The sequence below is a fragment of the Barbus barbus genome, assembly GCF_936440315.1.
Source record: "Barbus barbus genome assembly, chromosome: 43".
In the NCBI taxonomy this organism is placed as follows: domain Eukaryota; kingdom Metazoa; phylum Chordata; class Actinopteri; order Cypriniformes; family Cyprinidae; genus Barbus; species Barbus barbus.
In genome coordinates this window covers 9236775-9246028 of record NC_136721.1, presented here as the reverse complement: position 1 = coordinate 9246028, position 9254 = coordinate 9236775, and the positions used below count along the sequence as shown (strand labels likewise).

Genomic DNA, 9254 nt, shown 5'->3' with positions numbered 1-9254 from the left:
ATTACAATTTTTGACAGGTACTGTACTATTAAACACCAGTAAAGGTAGGCAGTAAACAAAGGCTCAAAACAAAAAAAATTGTTTCCGCCCGGTTTCGAACCGGGGACCTTTCGCGTGTGAGGCGAACGTGATAACCACTACACTACAGAAACCACACTTTGTTATATTTGCATATGGTCTTATGTTCTACTGGGAATCTATCATACTTAAAGATATTTTATACAATAAAGATATTTTATACATGAATAGGAATATTTGGTCATGTAGCTTAATTCAGTCAGTAGTGTTTGATCTCTTAACATTCCTAAAGTATGTTATTGTGGCAGTAATACACCTCAGTACTCAAGGGGACGCTAGAGTTAACCTCAAACATTGGTTCTTAATGTTTTCATTCCAGATATGATGGTAATAAGGTAATAACTTTAGCCAAGTATAAACATTGCGTATCAAAGTCGGACACATTTGGCAGCACAACACATGAAACTGACTTGTTAGGCTAGAAACATTTGCAATGATGTACTTGTGTAAAGTACATTTAGAGCACAAGAGCGTTAAAAATGTTTCTCTTAGACAAGCTGCTGTAATTAAACTGCAGTTTACATTTTAAAAATTTAAATAAACAGTGAAGGGAAAGCAACTTAACATAAAACAGTGCACTGCACAGAGTTATTCAGACAATAAGTTATACTAGCCTTTAAATGTAAAAATTATCAATTTTATTTACACACACTTCATATAATGGAGGATGCAGACAAGCCCACAAAAACAATGAATAGGCTAAAAGACCAAAGTTGTTTTAGTGTATGAGGGATCTTATAAACAGACAAGACTTACGACAACTTTACATGATATTAGTTGCTTTTTTTCCACCACTCCACTGCTGAATTTTAGTGAGAAATGGAGCAAAAGACAGCAAGCCATTTCCTACTGACCAAGTGAAAAGAGTTTCCTGAGTACAGATTTGTCCATATGTACACCAGTACAAATCCAGTGCAACCTCCACATTGCGTTCCTCCCTGTAGTACAGGTGAGCCCTTTCACTGGAAACATCCAGTTGAACTGGCATAGCATACTCCCTCCATGTAGTCCATTCAGTGTCTTTTAGGGCTGAGACGGGTGCTTGGCTTTGCCACCCTGCCCTGAAGCCTCTTCCTTTCAAAGCAAACGTTTAGCGAAGAATGGATGGGGTTGGTTGTTTCAAATGGCGCCCAGGAAAGTAAGACAGCCAGTGAAGAAGTAATCATTTGCAGACACAGTAGTCAGTCTGTTAGAAAGTTCGGGGTTATGTTTTCTCCTTAAGGACAGCAGCAGCATTCTCTGTGCATCCACAAGCATTGAGTTCATGTCTCTTCTCAATATCAGTACAGTCTCAGCACCTATGATGCTTGCTTCATTGCTTTTCTACGCTTGTTATTTTGGCAGTGGTGAGCCTCTCTTTGTTAATGCAGCGATACAGACATTATTTTGCAGGGGCTCCCATATGAAAACCCAATTTATTAAATAAGAAATTATTTTAAAAATTGGGAGAAAAAGCAAATGTTACTTGCAAAATATATATCAATATGTACAAACTCCATGCTCCAGGTTAGTCATTACTGCAAGAGAGCAATAGGAGAAAACTGTTAGAAGACACAAAAAGGAAGCAGTGACTGCAGTCATAATGCAATATCCTCACTATTATGGCAGGACTCATAGTTTCTCCACATCACATATATAACTATACCTTATGCCAGCATCCTGGTATGGGCAGTCCATCACGCCCCTGCAAATAAAGAGAAGGAAATCAATTATGTCCAAAAACTCTTACTGATGAAGTGGGGAAGAAAGAGGGGCTAACGCACATAGACAGTAAAAAAGATGGACTCAAGGCTCTAGACTGCAGCCATTTTTTGAGAATGTGCCAGTTAAAATTTGACGTGGTCACATTTGTGCGAGTGCATGGTCTGCTCTGCTCCACAGCATCTGCTATGCTCCATACAGCATGTACTGCAGAGTAGTGTTGTCACGATACTGGAATTTCTAACTTCGATACGATACCTTGAAAAATATCGATACTCGATACCATTTTCGATACCACGGTGAAAAAAACTGCCACAATATTAAGGGGGTAATTTTTTTAATTTAAAGATAAATGTAACAAGTCGAGAACATACGGTATATTTTACATGAACAAAAAAATGTCTTGAGGTACTGCATTTGTTGATTTTATTTATTAATCTTTTATTATTTATTCAATTAGTTAAATGTTAATTGAAACTAACGTTTACTAATACATGTACTAATTAAAATCCAAAGTTCTATTTGTTGATATTCTCATTTGCTTCATAACCAAAATATTTCCAGATATAGGGCCCTATGAAATCCGTTTTATTTTTCCCCAAATTCCGTTTTATTTTTTTCTACATTCAATTTTTTCCATTTTAATTTTTCTGGATTCCGTTTTTTTCCGTTTGAATTTTTCTGGACTCTTTTTTTTTTTTTAATGGTCAAATTAAATGCTATTAATCTAAAAGCATGTCTAATTCATTAAAATCATGAAAATTATACAATTTAACATTTAATTTATTAAAAGTGTAACAAAAATGACACGTTTAGGGCCGTATGAAATGTTTTATTTTTTTCTCACCTTATGTTTTATTGTTACCAAATTCTGTGTTTTAGCATGTCTATTAGGCTATTTGAATGCATACAAACTATTCTTATTTATTCTTACAGTAGCCTTATGAAATGTGTTTTCCCCCTCAGAAATTCTGTGTTGTGTATTTAAATTTGACTGGATATCAGATGAAGGCATAAAACTATTTTAATTCATTTATATTTGAATTAATGAAAATTAAACATTTACATTTTTGGCAAATGAAGGGGATTTACTATTAAAATTAAAATATTTTGTGATTATTTCTTTAAAAAAATTAACAGTAGTAGTAGTAGTAAGTAGTAGTATTATGTACATTCTACTAAATAATAGTAATATAGCCTATTTCTGGCACATGGTCTTTAATAGGCCAAGTTAAACCCAACTTTTATTTTGACGGGTTGCCGTGAATACTTTTTAAAGTTCTGTGTGTGTATGATATGACGCTAGTTTTACTCAAATTAAATGTTAAAATGCTCGTAAAGTGCCTTTCAGATCAGTTCTGGAGATATTGTTGATGTATTTATGTCCTCATTGAGACAGCAGACGCTGAAATCACCGCGAGCGCCACAAACAAAACCGCACGTGCAGCACATTCACACAGAGACGCGCAGAACATGCAGGATTCATATTTAAATCCGCTTTTGCAGCTTAATATTTACAGATACTAGTCCATATCGTGATTTGAATAAAGTGTAATGACCTACTTTTGATTAATTCATCCAAACTTTGACAAATTCCGTGACATTCCGCGTTAAACTGTAAATTCCGTTTTTATGACTGGATTCCGTGCGCGTTCTCTGCATCGCGGAGATCATAGATCCCTACAGATAGCGCTCCTGCTGTGTTCTTTAACAACCAGAGCAGTCATCTTTCTATTCACTTCACTTTTGCTATTTAACCAGAGCGGCGGAGACGAGTGTGGTCACGTGTGGTGCTTGTCCACGCGCCTTTGGAGAGAAGTGAAAGTGACAGCTCTGCTAGTATCGGTGTATCGATACTTCGGGAAATTAATATTGGTACCGTTCAGATATTTCAGTATCGATATTTATCGAAATATCGATATTTTTGACAACACTACTGCAGAGCCACAGCACAGTGCAGCAGGCGTCAGAGTTCACTGATCTCACGAAGAGACCGAGAGAGGCGCTTTCAGTACGAGTGCTTCGTCAGCACGACCGCAAAGGTGGCTGTCAAATTGCTACTGGCTATAGCATTATTTTTCAGAGAAACAACCATGTAAATGTAACATGTTTCCTTAATATCTACAAAGATGTTATTTTTTGGCTTTAGAGGAGTCAAAAAATTACATAAAGCACCTTTAATCCTGCTTCTGTTAGCATATAACTATAAACTATGATAACGGAAAAACTATTCATTAGCAAAAAAAAAACAAATATGTGCTGGTGCATGGGGAAAAAAAAAACATGTGCTGGGAAAGTTAGTCACACCAGCACAACCAGTGGGAAGAATGAGTCTAGAGCCCTGGGACTATAGAAAAGTGAAGCCAAAACGGGAGCTGTCATCTTGCGAAAATGACATAATTTGGAGCCAGAGTCTGTGCAGTAGTGGTTCATTTGGAGCCTGAGTCTGCGCAGTAGTGAACATGAGGTGGAGCTTCTGTATCAAAGTCACACCCAAACTTCCACAGACCCAATCACAATCATGACACCACATGCCTTTTTTTATAGCATTAAATAACTAACTAAAAGCAAACTTATTAGAAAAACGAACACTTGAACATACAGCATAAGAACTACTTAACATGACGTAAACCATCTTTGGAAAAAAAATATTATAAATGTAATTAGATTTTTTTGTTTGTTTTTCTCACGTCCTATTAGATTACCAACAGTGTTTATGTTCTATACTGGGTCCAGCCACCTGGTGAACGTTTTGGCTTCACTTTTCAGGATGTGTTCCGCACACTTGCTCACAGCTGAAACCTGCCACCAATGATTATGTGCGACTAAAGGAAGCACACTAAAGCCCAAAGTATACTTAGTTTTTGTACGCATAAAAAGCTTCATCTTTGTCCAGTGTCTGCTCTATTTTCTTCCAAAAGTTATCCATAAAAACATCTTTGTACTCTTTTAAAGTCAAGTTGCAGCTATCTCGTAACTCTCACATAAGCTCTTTTCAACGCTGGTATCTGTTGTTGTTGCAGTTTCCAGTATTTTGTTAACATTGTTCGGCCTTTTTAGTTTTGCTTTCTATTGTGAAACAACGGCCCAACTGATTAGTACCAAACAAATTCAGTGGGAATGTGCGACCAACGCATGTGCGGTTACAAAAATCGTGAGGTGTGCGTCCAGTATAATCGTTCTATTCTGGTGGTGAAATTTGCATAACATCCACTGTAAGCGAACCCTTGTGTATGTCTAAAAACCGAAGAATACATTGGGCTTAACCCTCAGAGAAACACCTTTAGCAGTAAGTCTGAATGTGAGCCGCAACACATTGTCAATACTGCTCAGATGAACACGATCACAAAGCCAGGTGGGTATGATTATTTCCTTCATGTGACCTATATTCTCATTTGGCAAGACATAGATTCAATCTACTTACACTAGTGTTAATTATAGGGATAGCATGCTTTCTGGTTGGTTAACTAGTTGTCCATGAACCAACTAGTTAGTGATTAGTGAGACTGAAAAATATGAAAGTCCCAGTGGGCCATGGATTACATTTTTATTTTTTTTTCTTGTTTTCTTGTGATTTAATTTAACTAAATTGTCTGATGATTTCGACATAAGTTGTTTTCTCATTATTACGACCTTCTTGTAATCTTGACATTTTTTCTGTCAATGCACCAGGAGTCTACTGTTACTACAGTAATGAATGCAACTATCACACACATCTGATCGTCAGATAAAACATGTACTCTTATGTGGATATTTCAGGCAGATTTTGCTTAATAATAAAGTCAAATAAATAAATTAATAAGTAGATATATGCTAATCAATCACTGTTGTTTTTAATTCCAGAGACAGTATGCTAAACATTTTGTGTAATTGACATGTTTAAATGTCTAACAACAGAATATTCAACAATGCAAGCACAGTGCCTTTAGAAAGTGCCTTTCGAAAGCTGCAGATATCTATTTAATTTTTTTTTTAAAAGCTGCTTGGATTGAACCCACTTTATTTTCCTATTTCGTTTGAAATAAAATTATACATTTATTTGTGATTTTTGTTCTTCATGTAGAATAGGCTGTGACTGATGTCATGTGCGTTACAAGCTTGGGATGTTGTTTCAGAAGAGTGCTTATTTGTGTGTGGTTTCCTGCAAAGAAATGTATAAAGTCCAATAGGTTACAACACTGTAAAACATTACTGAAGAAATAATCAATTACACACATCTTTACATGCATAAATCATAGTTCGTATCAATATACATTTAATGATTACAAATAGCCTAATGATTAAAAATAAGAACGAAGATTACAAATACACAACATAAAATACGTTGCTGAAGCATGTCCTATATAAACATCATAGTCCCTGCTTATTACTGTAACTAACAATCAGGTACACGAATAAAGATGCAAATAGAATATATTACTTTGTGATAATGAGAAAACAACTTTTGTTATGTCAACATTACCAGAAGATTAAGACATGATTAAGAAAAAAATAAAGTTGGGATCACGACAAAGCAAGAAAAAAATAATAAATCTATGGCTTCTGTAGAAAAATCAATGCATTTGTTTTTCTTTAATACTTAGGAACAAGGTGGTGAAATTAAGGTTATTTGAAAGGTTTTTATTATGAGCACAATTAATATTAATACAACTATTAGTATTTATTTATTACTTTAATGTCATAATTCAAGATTTAGGTCTGCAAATCTGGGGGGGGGTGCTGAAATTTTTTTCAGTTGTTGTAGCCTCTTCCTTGGTGTGTCATGTGATTGGTGAATATCTTACCACCTAAATTGTTTTTGATTGGTTGATTGCAGGTTTGAATCTCGTAAAAAGTAACTGTTGTAAATATTACAAAAGTGGAAAAGCACTTGAGAATAAAATCATTGTTACAAAAAATAAGTCAATGTTATGAGACTATCTTACACAATAGGTGTTTGGTTGACAAGATGCTTTCTTGAAGTCAGCATGAAATCAAAATTTACAATATTTTGCTTGCACACATTGTTATTCTTAAAGTGAACAATTAATGTTAATAAAAATTAATCCAAGAAAAATTGTTAGAATTAATTTGTGTGTGGGACAAACTTTGCATTGTTAGAAATTATTTAAAAAAAACTGATTAAAGAATTTCAGAAGCTCTGGTCTATGCCAAGCCATCCTGAGAGTCAGATCTCATGGTTGTGGACAAGGGAACCCCGAGCACCAGGATGGAAACATCAAAATGATGTGGGCACACACATAAGAGAAACAATAAAATACTGTACCAAAGGGCAGGGGGCATCTGATGGAGCCCCTGCCTCCCCACCATGTTCTCGAAACCCACTGGAGTCCTGTCAGTGAAACCCATCCATGTCTAATTTTAATTGTAGTAAATTCTTTAAATACATGCACATCAGTGGGGATTTCTTTAAGACTGCAAGGGAAGCTCGGCTTCCCCTATAATATCAAAAAATTCATGGTCAAATATGTACTATTGTGTTAACATTTTATTGATAAAAAATGCGTTAGAACACGTTCATCTCAGAGACGAGTTCGTTCAGAATCCGCTACATATAGCAGGTGACTCGATTTCCTTCTCATATATTCCCGTAGCGTCACAGTGTATTTCCCTGTTGAAGCCCAGCGTCCATTGACTTCTATGAGGCTGCTTTGAACGGTTTTTTTCAGTGCTTCGAAACTAGACGCTCATTGGATAAATGCTGCGATTGGGGCTGGATTCCGGGCTTCTGCGTGATGATTGGAGGGTCTGTCGAAAGACTGCATCTCCTTTTGATTGACAGCGATTTTGTCCTATAAGAAGTCATTGAAGCTATTCGAGCTCAGTCCCATAGCAGATTTTTGCAAGTGTAGTCGAAAGACAAACTGCTGCAACCCATTTCTTGGTATTTGCTTGGCGAAATTGCCAGTTTTCATCATAACAGGAGAAAGCTGCGTGATTACTTGGTGTTCCTTAACCCACCGGTGCGGGCTGTGTCGTTTTTTATTTGACGCGAAACTATCTAAAATACTCCACGAGTTTTGATGCTGTTCTTCTGAACTTTCTATTCATTAAAAAAAAAAATCTTCTTAGTGCTTTTCAACAACAATAATAATAAGAATTATAATATTTTTTTAGCAGCAAATCAGAATAGAATGATTTCTGAAGCATCATGTGACTGGAGTAATGATGCTTAAAAGTCAGCTTTGAAAGACAGTTTTGATTGTTCCTAATAAAATTTTAACCACTCACAAGTGAATCTCAAGTTATTTTGTGTGATAGCTAAATATATTCTTAATAAACTACAAAAAAATTATAATATTATTTTGTCCTCATATTCCTTCTTGTAACTCTTCCTCTCAGTCACATACTTGACTGAATGGCTCATTATGAAGCTCATTGTGCAGGCCTTTGTCTTCTCAGGTGTGAATGTGAAGGTTGACGCCTTCTCGCATAGACCCTTTTTACTCAAAAAGTGTCTTAGGAAACTTAAATCAATATATTGTTTTCTGTGAGCAAATAAACAAGATGATTTTCATGTTATTTTGAAGCAAAAATGCTAGGCTACAAGATCCAGTTCTCAGAAGTCTTGTGAACAAATGTTCTGTATGTTTTATGGCCTTATTTTAGTGACTGCAAAAATGTATTTTTTCACTAACCACACATTCACGAGTTCGCCCTTGCGTATAATGAACAGAGTTAAGGTTTATGCGTATTTGGCGTGCTGTCCGGGGAGAGGGCTCCGAGCTCTGTAAATTACTCCCGAACCCGGGGCACTCCTCCTGTCCGGGGAGAGGGGTCCGAGCTCGGCATTTAGCCCGGACCCAGAGCGCTCCCCCCCCGAGCTCCTCCCCACGCTGGGGTAGGAGCGGGCTGATGGTGAGGAGTTGGGGTGGAGGTGGGATGCTGAAAACTGTAGAGAGAATGAAGGTAAGATGGCTTGGTCTATTTATAGAAGTTCTCTCTTGGCTGATGGGATAGACTGAGTGATTGCTGATGGTGAATTGGCCGTGTTAATTATCTGCGCGTGCTCCTCCCGAAATTTGTTAATAAAACATCACTTCACGAGTTCGCCCTTGCGTATAATGAACAGAGTTAAGGTTTATGCGTATTTGGCGTGCTGTCCGAGAAAGAGAATGCAACTGAAAGGGAATGTGGCTTCTGCGGAAACGGGCTCTGCTGCGGCGTCTGAAAAGGAATGCGGCTTCTGCGGAAGCGGGCACTGCTGTGGTATCTGAAAGGGAATGTGGCTTTTGCGGAAGCGGGTGCTGCTGTGGCATCTGAAAAGAAAATGCAACTGGAAGAGAATGTGGCTTCTGCGGAAACGGGCACTGCTGCGGCGTCTGAAAAGGAATGCGGCTTCTGCGGAAGCGGGCATTGCTGTGGCATCTGAAAGAGAATGTGGCTTCTGCGGAAACAGGCATTGCTGCGGCATTTGAAAAGAGAATGTGGCTTCTGCGGAAGCGGGCGCTGCTGTGGCATCTGAAAGGGAATGT

General features: G+C 37.2%; 1 pseudogene across 1 annotated transcript in view; it reads right to left on the bottom strand.

Annotated features, from left to right (window-relative positions):
* Positions 1–696: 696 nt before the first annotated feature.
* Positions 697–9254, bottom strand: part of LOC306862130 — a 108105-nt pseudogene continuing 99547 nt past the window's right edge. The window contains exons 28-29 of the transcript in view: positions 1724–1762; positions 697–1595 (exon numbers count right to left, since the gene is read on the bottom strand). The product of the transcript in view is annotated as an uncharacterized misc_RNA (transcript). The remainder of the gene's footprint in view (positions 1596–1723; positions 1763–9254) is intronic.